The sequence below is a fragment of the Delphinapterus leucas genome, chromosome 6 (genome assembly GCF_059928025.1).
Source record: "Delphinapterus leucas isolate spDelLeu-1000000601 "Yukka" chromosome 6, BTC_Dleu_Yukka2, whole genome shotgun sequence".
Taxonomy (NCBI): domain Eukaryota; kingdom Metazoa; phylum Chordata; class Mammalia; order Artiodactyla; family Monodontidae; genus Delphinapterus; species Delphinapterus leucas.
In genome coordinates, this window is record NC_143134.1 from 53,017,093 (window position 1) to 53,035,345 (window position 18,253).

The 18,253-nt window shown below is 42.9% G+C and overlaps 1 protein-coding gene across 1 annotated transcript in view; it reads left to right on the top strand.

Moving 5' to 3' along the window:
* Positions 1-18,253, top strand: part of ELAVL2 (ELAV like RNA binding protein 2) — a 250,598-nt gene that overhangs the window by 149,934 nt on the left and 82,411 nt on the right. The window contains exon 8 of the mRNA XM_089913122.1: positions 1,356-5,425. The gene's annotated coding sequence lies outside the window, so the exon portion shown is untranslated. The remainder of the gene's footprint in view (positions 1-1,355; positions 5,426-18,253) is intronic.

Below are 18,253 nucleotides of genomic sequence, written 5' to 3' on the forward strand. Positions count from 1 at the left end.
TATGGGCTTTTCTAAAATAAAATGCACATTTCAGGGAGTTGTCCTCTTACCTACCATTATTACCTCTCCCCATTCAACATCACGCAATTTATTAGCAATCCTGGTTCCCAGATTTGATGGCTAATAAATTATTACAGTACACAGAATAAGAGTATTGGATTCTGTTCTGTAGGACCTCGCTCTTCTAAGTATGGTCCGTGGGTCAGCAGCATTAACAGCATCTGGGAACTGGTTAGAAATGCAGACTCAGTGTATCTGCAGCCCCCAGCTTATTCCACTATAATCTGCATTTTAGCAGAATTCCTGGGTTCATCCATATGTATATTAAACTATTAAAGTTTAACATGAAGTACTCTAAATCGGTTTCTCAAATTTGAGCATGCTTAAGATTGACCTGGGAGAGCTTGTTAAAACACAGATTCCTGAGCCCACAGATTAACTTGGTAGGTCTGGGGGCTATGCACTGGGAGTTGTCCTGTCTTTGGACATGTTGCAGCATTGGTTGGATGGCCCCTGGTGCTGGGATGTTCCAAGTATAATTTGGGTAGTTGAACTCAATGACCTTAAGATCCTGTGCAACCAATTCTGGGAACTTTTACCAAGGGCCGAAGATGGAGTCCACACCAGTTCCACATTTATTTATTGAAAAGTTACCTTGCAGAGGACTAAGGTCGATGGAAACCTGTTCTGTGGTCACTAGGAGAAGGGAAAATCTATCTATATATATAAAGGTAAATAGAACAGGAGAATAATGTCTGAACAAGTTTCAGTAAACCATTTAATGGGTTGACCAGAAGCATTGCCGTCTTTATCCATCAAAAAGGAAAAATTGCACTTTTCAGCTTTTCTAAGATTCCACTTCCTTCTAAGAATTCTGATTGCTTCCCTTGCCAAGTATAGCAAACACAGATCAGAACTTAGTAGCTGACATGACCATCCTGCCTCCCCTTTTGTACTGATTTAGGGCAGTTCTTGTACAGGTGAGGGTAGGCTACCTACGACTTTGACTTAAGGCATTTTTTTTTATGTGTTTATCCATTGAGAGCATAGGTACCTTTGAGGATTGCAAGCAATTCTGTTGATCCAAGCAGTCAGGAAGTACTGAACTCCCCCACCCTTGTACGACTGCTAAGTCTGCAGGGAAGTAGATACTGGATTTTTTTTTTTTAATTGAAGTATAATTGGTTTACAATGTTGTGTTAGTTTCTGGTGTACAGCAGAATGATTGTTATACATATATATTTATATATTCTTTTTCAGATTCTTTTCCATTATTATTACAAGGTATTGAATATAAACTCTTGGTGTTCAAGTGTACTCTTGTTTGTATTATGACATTTTTTTTTTTTTTGCAGTACGCGGGCCTCTCGCTGTTGTGGCCTCTCCTGTTGCGGAGCACAGGCTCCGGACGCGCAGGCTCAGCGGTCATGGATCACGGGCCCAGCTGCTCTGTGGCACGTGGGATCTTCCCAGACCAGGGCACAAACCCGTGTCCCCTGCAGCGGCAGGCGGACTCTCAACAACTGCGCCACCAGGGAAGCCCTGTATTATGAAATTTTAAAACAGTTAGAGGCACTGGAAAATTCATACACACCCCAAAAGTACGTTTTTATTGAGGACTTTTTTTCTGCAACGTTTAAACCATTGTTTATCTTCAGTGGTTGGCATTAAGTATTTGATATGTCTTAAAGGAAAAAGGTTGCTTTACTACTGGTGGTGGGTGGGATATTCAGCAAACTCTGCTTCTTTTAAGTTTGCAGGTGAAGCTTTGGGTATGTGAGGTTTTATTCATTTGCCATTAATTTTTAACTAACTCCTTTAATTATACTAAGTAACTTATTCATATATAAAGTACTATTAAGAGGGAGAAATTACTATATGACAGATGTCGGGATTTTAAAAGCTGCTCACCCTGTAAATTTCTTTTGTTTCAGCTTCTTTTTTTGCTTTTGAAACAGTGTAATAGTTGAAAAAGTTGGATGCATATTTTCTAGAAAATGTGTCCTAGAAAAACGTTTAGTGTTCATTTTGGGCATGGCATGTATATGTACTTACTATATTATGTCATATATATGAGGTATATATCATATGTCCTGAGATATTATGGTATCACAAAGCTTATAAGTCCAGAAATTTTATTTGGAAGAGCTCATGAGATTAGAAGAAGAAAACCAGTGTTTCATGGAGTGGCCGCTGTTAGCCTAGCACTGTGAGGCCCCTCACAATCCTGTAAAGCAAGTTGTGTGTTCTTACAGCTAAGGAAACAGGCTTAAATCAATTCCCAAGATTTATATGCAGAGCTGAGATTTAAATTCAGTTTTGCACATGGACTCTGGAGCCTGTTGTCAACATGTGCCTTACTTTGTTGAAAGCTGGGTAAGAGAGATTTGAGTCTGCATTCATGGGGGGAAAAAAATCTAATGCCTACCTCAGGATTTCAAAGTTTTAAATATATATTTTAATTTGATCCTCAAAATCTTGTGAAATAGGACAGGTGCTAATGTGCTCATGTACAGGTAGGAGGGAGTGGGGGTAGGTAAGGATCTGAGACTCAGGTTGAAGGACTTGCTGAATTGAACAAAGCTAGGAAGTGGCAGAGGCTCTGATCAGATCCTCATGTTGACTCTTCAAACCTCAGGCACTTTCTCATGCCTGCCCTCCCTCTTTGCTAAAAGTGTATTTCAAAGAGGCTGGAGGAGTTGTTAAGCAAGAGTATCTCAGGATTGTAACATTTCCTAAAAAAGGCTTTTAAAAAAACACCTTTCCATCCATGCCTTCCCTACCACAGCATCCTTTATAAATTGATTCTAGCAGGAAGCTGTGTGCTGCCCACGGCCAGCTGGATGAAATGTGTTAATAGTTGGGGGTCTAATCTAATCATATTTAATACCCATGTCTGCAGAGCTTAATTTTCTTAGGAAAAAAGTTTTTAAATGTGCTGGTGCCCTTTAAAAATATTCTATCCAGTGGATTGATCACACTGCTATAAAAGTTTATTCATCTTTAGGCTTCTGTTGCAGCTTAATGTTCACATCATTACTTGTTATTTGCATAAAAGGAGGTTTTACTTACCATGAGAACATTTTTAGCCTCTTTGCTTCTCAAGAGACATTTGGAGTTTGAAGGTAGTGTCCAGTGTGAACACTTGGGACTTTGGTTGAGAATGTGGCAGGGGTGGGTTTCTAATTCCTGCAGGGTTACTTTGTGTTTGTTCTGACCAATCAGGCCCGCATGTCTGGCTTTATCTAGTCATGCGTGGGGGTCTGTTCTTTCTGTCTGGTCAGCCCAGGCTTAGAACGTGACTGCCCTGAGAGCCTGCTTGTGAGGCTTGGCAGACTCTCTTGGTCATGCTGCGAATCCCTCAGGCTTGTGAGGGACGACAGATGGTCGAGCTAAACCGAGAGCCACCCCTCTACGTAATGATGAAAAATGACCAGCCTCCTGGTAAGTGGAAGTCAGAACCCATGCACCTTTTTTTTTTTTTTTTTTTTAATTTTTTTTTTGTTTTTATTTTTGGCTGTGTTGGATCGTCATTGCTGTGCGCCAGCTTTCTCTAGTTGTGGTGAGCAGGGGTTACTCTTCGTTGCGGTGCGTGGGCTTCCCACTGTGGTGGCTTCTCTTGTTGCGGAGCACGGGCTCTAGGCACGCAGGCTTCAGTAGTTGTGGCACGTGAGCTCAGTAGTTGTGGCTTGCGGGCTCTAGAGCGCGGACTCAGTAGTTGTGGTGCATGGGCTCAGTAGTTGCGGCTCACGGGCTCTAGAGCACAGGCTCAGTAGTCGTGGTGCACGGGCTTAGTTGCTCCGCGGCATGTGGGATCTTCCTGGGCCAGGGCTCAAACCCGTGTCCCTTGCATTGGCAGGCAGATTCTTAACCACTGTGCCACCAGGGAAGCCCCCCATGCACCTTTTAATTCTGATAAACAGGACATTGAAACAAACACAAAGAGAAGGGGAGGAAAACCTTTCGTAAGTTACCAGTCTGTCTTCGTTGGTACTTCTTGCACTGATAAGTAGAAAACTCTTCATGTTCATACTGTTTTAACTGTATAGTCACTATACATAGACTGCTGGGACTGAGAATTTATCCTTTGTGCCCCTTTGGGTATAAATAATCTCTGTAAATGCCAAAAATATGAGGCAGGATCCAAACGAGGGTGCAGAATTGCTTTCTGTATATGATGGAAGCAGCATGGGGCTCGTGCTCACAGCCCCTTCCAAGGTTGTCTCCCTCTCCTGTAACTAGTGCTGAACTTACGGTCCTCTGCAGCCCCTACGACCCAGGCTTCTGTAACTGGCCTCCAGTAATCAGACCTCTGGCACCTGACTCAAGGACAGCCAGGTTGTAGCTAGCCAGTGAGTGACTTGGGTTAGTTACAGAGTGGAAACAAGTTAGTTGAAAGCAGAGAAGCAGGCAGGCAGAGTACCTGAATCCCAATAATCATGGCACTCAAGAGGGAAGACTCTTGAACTTGTGCTGCCTGCAGTCCCTCTAGTTACTTAGGCTCCCCAGTGCATGGCACTGGATTCTTGTAAGATTTCTGTCTTCCTCATTACCAGTATATCCTTATGATGACACTTCCTTATTTAAGCTGGGCTACGTGAGGCCTGTCCATGGGCATCGTAGTGCAGTAGTTACGAGTGCAGTCAGACAGCTTGGCTTCAGTGCCACCTCCACCCATTCCTAGCTGATGAGTTCTTGGATGCTTACCCCCTGTAAGCATCAGTTTTCTTCCCTGGTACAATGAGATAACAGTACCTGCCTCAGAATGTTGGAAGAATTAATATCTAGCAGATGCCCCCCCTTAACACAGTGTCTGGTACATGGTATGTGCTCAAAAGATGTTAGCTTCTTCCGTTACTATTACTGTTGTTTGTTATTACTATTATTATCGTCACTCAGAGCAGGGGATCATAGGAATATACTTCCCTTTTCTGAGAGTATACAAAATCCCAAGATTATCATTGTCCAGTTCTTGACCACTGATGTGACTGATTGTGTTGGGGCCTTATAACAGTGAGAGTAAATTGTACAAGGCTTTCCCTTCCTTTCCCTAAGCCCCTTGGAACTCTGTTGGCCTGATCTTTGTCGACAAACCTGAGGCTTTTTTCTCCTGTTCTGTTTGAGAAAGAAACATGTAGCATACAAAGGGGGCCCCAAATCCCATGAGTTGCAGACTACTGAAGGATTATCATACCAGGATAAAATCATATGGTGTCTTTCTTAAGTGTATGTGCACTTTAAATGTCTCTCTGCCAACCAGTTGTAAAAGAGAAATGGATTTTAATAACATCCCTATATATTTTCCCAAATAGCTGTTGGTCAGTGAAATATATAAACACGGCAGTCTTTTGACTGGATCTCTCCTCCTTCGATGACCAAGGCTCTCTGGGTTCTGTCTTGCTGGTGCCTGGAGCAGGAGAAGAAGGTAAGCAGAGACAGTCTTTCATCTCTGGACTGTTCACCTTTGGCTCAGTGCCCTACTGCTTGTATAGAGGAAAGAGAAGTAAAAAGTAATTATTAAAGAGAACTCCCCCACTGTCAGTGCCATGACCTCCTTCCCTGGCAGCCAACTTTTAAAACAAGCATCTTAATATTTCAGCAGATGGTGATGAGGTTTGTTAAAGCAGCCTACAGTATTCCCAGTTTATTCCCACATTTCTGGATTCTTTGTAATTAGCTTCCAACATGGGTGAAAGTGAGCTCAGATGTAACCCAAACCCGGGGGAGCTTGGAAAAAGAGAAGCATGTGGTGACAGGAGGAGGATCATCTCCCTTTGCTTTCAGGGAGTTTCCCTCAGAGATGAGCTCTGAGGGGTTAATGGAAGCCAGAAGTCATTGCAGCTGTGTCCTGGAGTCTGTCCTGGCTACCCATTTCCTTCCAGATAGAATTCAAGTATTGATTTTCATGTATAAAGCCCTTTGTCATTTTCATCCCCAGCCTGGTTTTCTTGAAAAATTGACCGTCGCTCCTGGGTTGGTTATTTGTTCACTGTCTCTGTTCCTGCGTTTTGTACATATGTCTGGGGATCTCATGTAGAAGGTGATAATTTTAGAAAAACACTGAGTTTAATTTTGTAAACAAATAAATAGTATGTTGTTAAGAAAATCTTGTAAGACTAAGTGATTTACTGCATCGGGGTCAGTGATCGTATTTTGCTAATGTTACAGCTACTTACACTTTCTTTGTCAAAGGAGCTCGTTCTTTCACAACCCACTCTGCCTAATTCATACTGGGTAGGTAACTATTTCTTGATGAATTTATGTGGCCTAGCATCATCTGCAGGGACCCCCAGTTATTTGAGGTGACATCTTCTTTCCCCTTGATGTTGCACCTGGGTGAGGTAGTGTCGGACGGCTGCGTCAGTAACCCCACAGAGGGCTTTGGGATCAGAAGCACTTTATTTTTTTATTTTTAAAAATATTTATTTATTTATTTATGGCTGTGTTGGGTCTTAATTGCGGCACTCGGGATCTTTCGTTGCGATGAGTGGGCTTCTCTCTAGTTCCGGCACACGCGCTCCAGGGCGTGCGGGCTCAGTAGTTGCGGCACATGGGCTTAGTTGCCCGGTGGCATGTGGAATCTTAGTTCCCTGACCAGGGATCAAACCCGCGTCCCCTGCATTGAAAGGCGGATTCTTAACCACTGGACCACCAGGAAAGTCCCCCAAAGCACTTCAAAGGTGGGAGTTGCTTTAGTATTGCTCATGATGAGAATAGCAGAGGTAGAATTTAAAACCATCTTTTCTACTGAGAGTTTGCCTTTGTCTCTAAGTGAATGGCTTAGAAGAAAGTCAAGAAGGATATCTTCCCCTTGTGACTTCTTCCCTAGCCCATCTGTGTTTCTGTTTATAACAACCACTGTGTTCTTAGCAGGAACTTTGCTCAGTAATGGTTCTTAAGTATATATTAAGGACGTAAGTACATATTAGGAACTTACTATGACCCAGACACTGTTAATGATTTATATGCATTTTCATTCAATTCTTCTAGAGATAACTCCACAGGTAACTTGGTTATTATTTTGTTTTATAGAAGAGGACCCTGACATTATCCAAATAGTAAATGGTAGAACTGGGACTTGAACTCAAGTCCATCAGGCTTCAAAAGCCTGTCAACTGAGACTGCATGGAAAGAATTTGTTTGGACTTACTGTCCTTAATGCTCTTGTTTCTTCTTTGTCGGTTCTTAATTTTGTCTCTTCCACACTTAAAGACAAAACAGAAACGTATATGCTACACTGTGGAGTAGAATTAGGAGCAAAATGGAGGAAAACATCAGTTTTTCTGGGTTAATTAACTTTGCAAATGTATGGTTTGTTACCCTGGGAGAAAAACTCTTTAGAACAAGGTCAGTATCAGAAGCGAGTTAGGGCATTTAATGAGAGGAGAAGCATTGCTGTGTCTAGGGGAGAGCAGCTGGTAGCAGGTCTGAAGGTAAATACTGCTCCTCCTGCTTTCTGCACATGGCACAAATATCTGGGTGTTATCTTCCTCCTCTGGGGGATTATTTACTGTAAGAGGAGTGAACAAATCCTTTGAAATGGGGCCCCTAAATGAGTGTTAGCTGTTCTTATCTTCAACCTTACAGTCGTCTTCTGACCTTATAATTTTTTGAGATATCTTGTCTCAAGGGCAGAGTTGGAATGCATTACTGACATTTTGTCAGAGAGCAAATACCTGAGCTTCTAGCCTTGTACCTAGGGTTTCCCTCCTGAATGCTGAACAAATTCAAATAGCAAAGGTACTCCTAAGGAATCCTTTTTGGCCAGATGGACCAGGGATACATTTCCAAAATTAGTGCTGCACAGAGAATTCTCTCTCATGGACTAATTCTTCTTCCCTCTCTAAGGACCATCTGTCTCATGGGCAGAAGAAAAATAGGCATCTGTTCAGATCTGCAGGGTTGCCACCTGGACCTGTTCCTATAGTGCTTCCAAGTGGAGGGTTGGGCTGTCTTTGGGCCAACCCAAAGCCTTAAGTAGTGGTTCTTCAGTGAGGAATTATAGAATGAAGACAAAATAATTTTGATCCAGAACCTAGTTTTGTAGAGCAAGGATTGGTGGATGACCCATCACTCTAGACCAGGCGTCAGCAAACCTTTTCCACAGAGAGCCAGATAATATGGCTTTGCAGGCCATACAGCCTCTGTCACAGCTATTCACCCTTTCCTTTGTAGCACAAAAGCAGCCATAGATAATTCGTAAAAGGGTGATTGTGGCCGTGTCCCAATAAAACTTTATTTACAAAAAGAAACGGCCAGCAAGATTTGGCCTGCAGGCCATAGTTTATGACCCTGTTCTAGACTGCAAGAAATCAGTATATATGGGGGATTTTTCCCTTGAAGGATTTGGATTCATGCAGTGTAGCTGTCCAGGCTGACGTGAAATCTATGCTTCTGGATTTGCAGTTTTCTTAAGGCAGTTTTGCCCTCCACTTCCACGGTGTTCACTGTTTAGTCACAGTTCTGATTATTTGGAAGTAATTTCATCATCAACACAAGATGACACCAAGAAGATTCTGTGCTGATGTTGGACTCCCAGAAGAACACCAGATGCTTTTTGAATGTCAGTCTGAACACATCCACTTAAATATGCTGCTTCTAAACTGAGTGTGACCAGCTCAGTCCTGACGTTGTTGTGTATACTGAATAAAGTCAGTCATCTCGAATAGACTGTTCCTTTACTTCTAGATTTTGCCTACATATGGGTTGGAGTTCTTCATCAGGAAACTAATAACTTCCTTCTAAAGATGCTGTGGGTGGTACAGCTTATCACAATTACAGTGATGGATTTAGGCCCAGTAACTATGTTCCCTTCCCCGTTTTGGCTCTGAAAGGATACACTGAAGGGAAAAAGCTGCAGATGTGAGCCACCAAAATAAATGCACTTGTGACAAAACTGATGCTTCCTGTTTCTTGGTTGGGCTTAAATTCTTTACATCCAGACTGATAGCTAACTATCTAGGCAAATGAATTAGAAATTGTTTACAAGCTAGAATGTGAATACCAGTCAAATATCCCCACTTTATTTTGTATCATTTCCTTTCTCTTCATTCTCCAAGGGGAGGGATGGTAATTGCGCCCATCTGAACATTCTGCTTTTCCTGCCCAATTTAAAGAGACAATGCCTTGTTAGACACGTGCAATGTTTGCTTTTTTATTTGTGATCAGGAATATGCAGTAGGGAGAGGTACTAACCTCTTTGCTAGGTGACTGAAAAGCAATATTTATATTTAAGCATTGGTTTTAAGACTTAATTTTCTTTGATCGGATAAGTTGAGGAACTGGGCAATGACTTGTTTCTCACTTAAATTAAATATCTTGTTCTTGGAGATACATGGAAACCTCAAATGCACGTAGTAGGCCTTATGTGCACTTGAGCTTATTTTTACCAGGAAAATTCACTGTCAAACAACAGAGAAGAATGAATGAGAAATGAAGAAAGTAAGGAACTGTAGTGAGGCAGAGGGATGAATACTGGTGTATTTTCTCCCATCTTAGTCCAGTGAACTATAAGCTTCTAGGAACCATTAATTGATGTTAATGGAATTTATATAGTAGTGTCATGAAAAATGGTACATGTGAACATATAGTTTTTTTTCCTATAGTGTTTTCCTCAGAATTGGAGGGAGAGTTGTGAAGGATGAGTAATGAGTGAATAATACATAAGTATCAGTAAATACAGTAGTATTGACTTACTGTGGAAAATAGTTCACTTTTTCATTTGTGAGATTGCAGGGATTTGATGAGATCTTCCACAGCTTCTTAAGATAATGAGTGAGAAAGACAAAAAGGCAATTGCAATGCAGAATGTGAGGGTGCTGTGGAGGAGAAGAATAGCTCCTAACTGAGACTTGAAGAGATAGATCTGTCTTTCTGGTAGAAGTAATGTGCAAGCTGAGACACTGAAAGATGAGGGCAGTTAGCAGGGAGCAAGGAGAAAGCAGGGAGATGCATGCCATGTGCAGGACCTGGCCTGCTCAGAGATGAGAAAAAATATATGTGAGTTCAGGAACTTTCCAATAGTTCATTTTAACTACAGTATAGGGACAAGGGAGAGAAGAGCGGGTGAGAGGCAAGGCTTGCAGATATGAAGAGGGGTCAGATCTTGATAGGTCTTATACACCATGTCAAAAAGATGAGTTTAAAAAAAATTTTTGTTTAACCCCCGCAGGGCCAGTGGGATGCCTTGAGGAGTTTTAAGCAGAGGAGTGATTCGATTAAATTCGATCACTATGGAAAATATGGATGAAGGGTTGGGAGGAAGATAAGACTGGAAGCAAGGAGATTGGTTAGACCATTGCTGTAAAGCAAATGAGAGATGATGGTATCCATTTCTAAAATCTGACTAGTCAGGGAATTAGTGGCTATAGAATCTTTTGAAAAATTATATTCAAAATCAGAGCAAGGGAAAGGTAGGAGTTTTGGTTGATGGTGAGGTATCTAACTTGATTTTGCCATGTATTCAGTTGCTCATTTGTTGAGATGGGGAGCAATGGGGGAGAAACAGTGTTGGGAAGGGAGGAGATGAGTTAATGGTTTATTATCAAAGCCATTACAGCTGCTTGGGAAGAGGCCTAAACTGAACAGGTGTAAAAGAACGTTGAGAGGTGGAGCAAGAGATATGAGGCTTGGGACCAGGTTTGGGGGGGTGGGGGGGGTGGTCTGTGAATGCTCCACGTGAAGCCAGATTTGCAGATAAGGAGAGGTGACAGGATTTGACCTCTGTTTGAAGGAGAACTCAAGAGAGATGAAAAAGGACTAGGAGACTAAGCGGCCTTCGCTTTAGGACAAGTGAGGGAAGGGAAAGTGTCCATGGAAATGGAAAAAGAGGCTTGCAAGAAAAGGCAGGGGTAGATGTTGGAATGTAGCAGTGATACAGAAGAGTTCAGCATAATTCAGAAGCATATCTCATTTGCACAGCTGGCCCAGTTTTACTTTCCCAGTCTTTTTTTTTTTTTTTTTTGAGGTACGCGGGCCTCTCACTGTTGTGGCCTCTCCCGTTGCAGAGCACAGGCTCCGGACGCGCAGGCTCAGCAGCCATGGCTCACGGGCCTAGCCGCTCCGTGGCATGTGAGATCTTCCCAGACCAGGGCACGAACCCGTGTCCCCTGCATTGGCAGGCGGACTCTCAACCACTGCGCCACCAGGGAAGCCCTACTTTCCCAGTCTTACCTTCCCAGTCTTACCTTATACTTCCTTTCCTGCCCTTACATCTTAGCCAACCTTGATAGTTTGCAATTTCATGAACATGTGAGCTTCATTGTTTTTTGTATTTTTCTCCCTACGTTTTTCCTTTACCTTAAATGCCCTTGTCCCACTTACCAAACACCGATGAGCCTGAAAGAAAGAGTAGGACTTCAGTAAGAAAAGGGAACTTTTTCCTCTTCGCAGGCTTTACTTCAAAAGCCACCTTCCCTCATCCTCCTGCCTTGGCCTGAAATCTGTTGTAGGGTTTCATGGTGATTGGTTCTCACATCTGGCTACACTAAGCTTTAACCTCATTGACAGGATATGTCTTGACTTACTCAGGCCTGTGTTCGTTCTGATGTACCTAGTAGTTTCTCAGTGAACGTCTGTGCATGCTTACTGGGGTCAGTCTGGGATTGAATCTGTACCATATCACTTATTGGTTCTGTTACCTGGAGCAGTTTATTTCATCCTTTGAGCCTCAACTTCTTCCAGTGTAAAACAGATATGTTGTGAAGGGTAAGTTAGGTCATGCATATCCTGTACATAGCGTGGCGTTCGGTGCATGACAGCTGGCATTATTGAGTGCTGCTACTAATAGCTATGTGGGTATTGGTTTATGAGGGGCACTTCACGTAATGATTTCTTGTAACTAAGAGAGGACACCTGTACTAATGGATGTCCCAAGGTGTAATGATGAGGCTATGTCCAAATGATGGATTCTAATCATTTTCCTGTACTTCTCGAAGAACTAGCAGATACCTGAAACTTAACTAACAGGAGTCTTGTGGAAAAGAAATCTGCAACCAGCATAAACCCATCATGTTTTGCTTGGGATTAAAGCATATCCAAAATATCCCCACACAACCCCTACCCCCCCCCCCCACCTTTTAGTCTACTAAATTATAGAACGAATCTTGTTCCCAGATCTGGAAAAATCTGATTCTGTATCACAAAGGGCCTTGATTCTTCCTCCCCTTTTGGAATGTCAAGACCACTCAGGGAACTTCTTAGAGGTGCCCTAGATAAGTAATATGCTTAAAAATGTAGTAAGTCTGATGATCAATGGGCTCATCCTAATTTGTTTCATTTGAAGAACATCTAGCAGCTTATTTCTCACATTTATACACAGCATTGCCGATTCTTAAAGGTTTTTTAAGATTTTATTTTTCTTTATGTTTTCTTAGAAGAGTTGATTGTATGAATTCTATAGACTTTCTTGCAGGTCTCACCTGTGTTTCGTTAGGACAGGTAGATCTTGCTGTACTTGAATAACTAATAAATTGGCTGTTTTAGGATTCGGGTTACAAAACCCTGTTTTCCTCAGTTCATCCAATAGACAGGGCAAATTCCTGGGTGTTGTGAGTCTACGCGTTATCTCTTCCCCATCCCTCCCCGTGGACTTTTTTGGGTGGCTCACGGTCTATAGGTATTCTCCATATCCTGAAAGTTTGGCTCCTCACACAGTTATCTTGACGTGAACGCTGTTTATGTTTTTAATCCACACAGGCAGTTTCCATAATACAGCTTTCTTTCACAGTTGAGTACTGCTGATCTCTTGTGTTCTTGAAAATGATTGGTGATTAAAATCACCCTTTTTGCAAGCAGCTACCCACGGCTGCCCTCCACAGAGAATAATAAACTACCATACACAGAAATATTGAGATACCACTTAGAGTATTAGAATTTTAACCACTTCATGTGGCTGAGGCACAGAGGCCTTTTCAGCACCAATGCTAGTTACCTCAAAATTGGTAATGGCCTAGCTTAACTTGGTGTTCGCCTGGGGCCCGGGCTGCCTCCTGCAGTGCAGTGTGAAACTTAACTGTAATGTGTTGTGACTGATCCCTAATGCAAGTGTTGACAGTGGCTACTTGCCATGAGTAGGAAAGTGAGAGTAAGTGTTGTTTATCCAGATAAGAAGTGATACCAAAATGAGACTGGAGGTGTGATTCTAATTTGCACCTCCATTTCATTTGCCCGGAGGAGCTACATTTCTTTGTCATTATTTCTGAATATATATAGTGACAGGAGAAAGCTTACCAAATGCACTGCTAACAGATGTGGCAGTCACACTGTGCAGCCCCTCATTTTGTTCATTCATGCTTTCTTCAAACCGCCGTGTGCTTTGGAGAAAAGACCCATACCAGAATTGCCCGAAATCTTAGCCAAGTAGGAAATAGGAGTAATCATGCCAGGGAGCATTTTGAAGCACATTCATCGTCCTGTTATCTTTTCTATATTGTGATATACTACATATTAGATTGCACTATGCAAAATATCATCATAGAAAAGTGGGAAATAGTGAAGAGTGTGTGTGTGATAGAAAAGATAGTAGAAGATTCCTAACACTTTTTTTTTTTTTTTTGCGGTACGCGGGCCTCTCACTGTTGTGGCCTCTCCCGTTGCGGAGCACAGGCTCCGGACGCGCAGGCCCAGCAGCCATGGCTTACGGGCCTAGCCGCTCCGTAGCATGTGGGATCTTCCCGGACCGGGGCACGAACCCATGTCCCCTGCATCGACAGGCGGACTCTCAACCACTGCGCCACCAGGGAAGCCCCCTAACACTTTTAAATGACCAGTTCCAGAGATTCCAGAAGTTTGTCCCATGGAACACTAGCCCTACAAAACGTGGCACTTTATGAAAAAGAATTCAGTGGTAAAACGTTAAAGAAGATTTAGAATACATGCCTGAATATTAAACGCTCAGAGAAATTCTGCAGAAAAGCATCCAGGTTAACTTTTATCTCACTCTGAATTTCTTGTACTTATTCCTGTACTTGTTTGATCAGAGAAGGCTTCTTAGTCCCTACTTAATAAATTACACTTTTGAAAATGCCAACCTGTTCTGATTGTCAGGCTAGATAGACATTTCTTGTCACGTGAATCGGCTTTTGTGGCCCTGCATTCTTGAGTAGACCAGTAGTATGTTCAGCAATCTAAGCGAAGCACAGCAATTTTTCAGCAAGAATATTCATGACATTGCCATTATTTATTTACTTATTTTACCACTGCAATTGACTTTAAACAGCTCTATCCTAAAGAAAACCAAAGTATAAGTCCAGGGAATAAAGTATAGTTGGAATCAAGCTGTGAGACCATTGTATTTCTCACTCATGCAGTTGAGGAGAGAGGGACACGTCCTCCTAGAAACCTAATCTTAGCAGCTGTGGGAGGCTTCACGAGTCAAATGCTGAGGAATGCTTTTACCCTGTAGTCTTACTTATTAGAAAGCCATGTTGGAGGTTTTCAGGCAAATTGAGACATTCCCTCATTTCTAGCAGTTACCCGTGTATTGGGGAAATAAAGCTTTAGGAGATGTACGATCAATTAATGCCCTCCTTCCCTTTGTGCCTTTCGGCGATAGCTCACAAATACGTACTTTGAGTCAAATAAAGAAGTATTGTATAAAGGGAACTGCAGTACAAACTGAACTGCATTGCCTTGTAAAAATGCAGGGTTGGAAAATGTATTTCTAGTGAATCAAAAGGAGCTTCGGCTTCACCGGCCAGCACTTAATCACTTTAGAGTGTGACCCACATAATTGGTTTTCTTACTGTCACATGACAGACATAGCACCCCAACATTATATCAGAGAGCTGAAAAATAAAACAGCCTGCATAGTAATGTGTAGAGCTAGGAAAGAATAATGCCTGCAGTTTTGCTCTGGTTGCTGTTTTGAAGTTTGCACCTCAAGGTACTGCTTTGTGAAGAAAATCTAATTCAAAGGGGAAGTGCCCAGATGTAAGTCACAATTAAATCAACGATCTTTTTCAAGAGATCTTGGGGAAGCATCGCCACTGATATTCCTGTTTGCCTATATGAACAGAAAGTTGGGCAGGTATAACAATAGCTGCCTCGTTTTCCAAAACTTAGCCCCTTTGCAGCATGAAGTTCACACTGGAAAAGTGAAGGGATTAAGCCTTTTTCAGTAGAGCAAGTACAGGGGTCTTCTTACTTGGAAGGAAAATTGTACAGAAAGTGAACACATTTCACAGTCCAATCCCATCCATGTTCTGCATTAAAGAACTAGGTGAGCAGGATGCTATCCCAGGCACACACAGACCCGAAGATCTTTTAGGGTCTGAATTCCCTGTGATAAGAAGCAGTTCTAGCAAAGGAAGATTTCCCAGGGCCCAGTTCCCAGAGTTGCTGGCAGGTTTCAGATAACTGTATCTGGCCTCATTGGGGAACTCTCGGGTGTAGGGAGACAAACTCACGTAACTAGTGTTGACAGGTTATTTTATCTTCAGTTAAGTTGTAGCATGCCCTGAGATCAGATTGTTCTACTTAAAGATGTTCTTTGTATTGCAGTTTGTGAAGCAGGGGAGGGGCTCAGAGGGTGAGTTGGACCACAGCAGTTAGAAGCTCATCAGCTTCATCACTAACCAACCACAAACAAATCAGTGCATACCCGTCCTACTTTCACTTTGCTTTCTGCGCACTGTGGAAGTTTATCTCCTCACAGGCCAGTGTGGGGAGTAGGAAGCAAGCACTGACTGGGTGGAACCTGCCAAAGGTAGCTGTAAGTCATAGGGAAAAAACAATTTTTGTTAGTAGAACATGATGTTAGGCCAATGGGTGCTCAAATTCTACTTTTCAAGGCAAAGACTCTCCTACTCTTGGGCTGTATGCACTGCTGAAGGTCCTAGGTACCTCGGTTCCCAGCACATGGCAGGTACTTAAAAGTTTGCTGAATGAATCAACTTACCTATTTGATTTCCTCATTCACTTGGTGCATTTTGCTGAATCAGATCGGCGGGGGAGAAAATTAAAGGGTACGAGCTGGGACATCATTCTTCTGCCCTTGGACTGGACTTAGATCTTGTGATTCCCCAGCCTTCATAATCCCACTAGCCAATCTTCTATTGGTTCTGTTTCTTTGGAGACCCCTGCCTAATACAGAGGGCAGTCTGTTTTCCTCAGCCTGCTGGTTGAAATGTTAATCTCATCTAAAAACACCCTCACGGACATACCCAGAATAATATTTGGCCAACTGTCTGGGTACCCTGTGGCCCACTCAAGTTGACATATAAAATTTAAACATCACACAGGGTCAAAGACAAGGAGGGGAGTACAAAACAGGTTGGAGAGAATGGCACGGGCTTATGCAGGTCCTGGTAAGAAGTTTGGAGTTTATTCTGAAAGTACTTGGGGGCTATTGAAGGTGCTTATTACACAGGAAATGACTCGGCCCCATCTCCTTTCCAAGCCCATCACTCACATTTCATGCTTGGGTGGAGGCTGCTCTGACGGTATGAGTTGTGCAAGATGAGGCAGGGTGATGGGAGATGGGGAGACATGTGGATCCACTGGAGGAATATTTGGAAGGATTGAGTTTGGGGAAGGAAAGGGATAAATCGGGTGTGACCAAGCCTCTGAAGCAAGGCTCTGTGCTTTGCATTCTCTGGGGTAGGATGCTGAATATGACAGTTGTCTCATTCCCAGTCAGGTATCAGCACACTACAGCCGACTTCTTTTTGTGTGGCCTGCAAGTTAAGAGTGCTCTTTACATTTTTATGTGGTTGAAATAAAGGTCAAGCAAAGAATACAGTGGACCCTTGAGCAAGGCGGAGGTGAGGGGCGCTAACCCTACACACAGTCAAAAATCCCCATATAACTATGTATTTTGTGACCTGTTAATAATTACATGAAATTCAAATTTCAGTGCCCATAAGTGGTCTTATGGGAACGTTTGCATAGTGTCTGTAGATGCCTTTGCCCTAGAACGGCAGAGTTGAGTAGCTACAACAGAGACCATGGCCTGCAAAACCTAAACTATTTATTATCTGGCCTCTTACAGAAAGTTTACTGATCCTGTGCTAGCTGTCTCTGGAAAAACATGTTGGTGTTCATTCGTCCATCTTATCTAACCCTGAGATACGTCTTGGCGGGGGCGTTGTCAGAAGTGTGCATTTTTCTGTCTTTGCTGTTGGTGGACTGAAGAAAGCCAGCATTAAAGAGGCATTTTGTTCACCAGCCTTAATGCCTTGACCTATTCCAACAGCCAGTTAAGGAAGCTTCTGAAATTGAAGAGATTATAGAGGTGGTGAACAAAGATCTAGGATCAGGAACACAGCCTCCTCTGTCCTGGAAGGGACCATCTGGCCAGTGTCCCAGGGAAAACAGACCAAAGGGCATTGGCTGCCTTGAGGATGGAGGGACCAGCTGCCAGAGGTAAAGGAGGAAAGGTGCCTGGCAGTAGCTCAGACCTAACCCTTTTCATTTTTAAAGTTAAATTCTGCAGAGATTGTTTTTGGCATCATTCAGTTGTTCTGGCCCCTTGAGACGTGAAGTTGTGTGTTAGGCGTCCAGCTTCCGCCTCCATATAGGGCCAGAGGTCGTTCTCTTGATCAGCTCTTGCTGGGGCTGAGTTTTATACAAATAGAAGCTTCTCAACAGGGATCCTCCAGTACCCCCTGTCAAGATAAAAGCAAAACCCACCCAGCCTGCTTTTCATATACAAAGGCCGTATTCCTGAGTTCTTTGGGGGTAGGTACTGCACCTACGTGGTAAATATCCTTTCATTTGTATGAATTTGATACATTTAAAGTTTTCTTCATTTGGGGGTATAATATCTGAACATTTATGGTTGGGACACAGTTTCCTAAAACTGATGTTGTTCAGAATTTACATTAGTGGAGTGTATTTCGATAAATGTGAGTGTGACCTCATGATTTGCCATCACAGAAGCATAGAATGGCTCTTTGGTTGGAGGTGGGGTCTTGCCCTAATCCTCTTTACTAAGGCTCCACGGGGTTGAGGAGTTTGCAAGGCTGCAATCTGGTCAGTGAGGAAGCCCAGCCCGGGGCCACAGGCCACTCCCTGAGGCCATCAGCGGACTCCATCCACACGCCCTTGTGCTCTCTGCACAGTCATCTGAGAGGCACTTTTCTGGGCTCCATGTCTGCAAGCTCTGCTGGTTCACTTTCAGTGACATTGAGAGGGAGAGTACTGCTGTCAGAGAAATGGCACTATAGCTTTCGATGGCTGAGATCGTCTAAGTAGGACTCAGGCTTAACACTGAAGCCAGAGAAGGTGGGCTTCCCCGTACAGCTCTTGACGC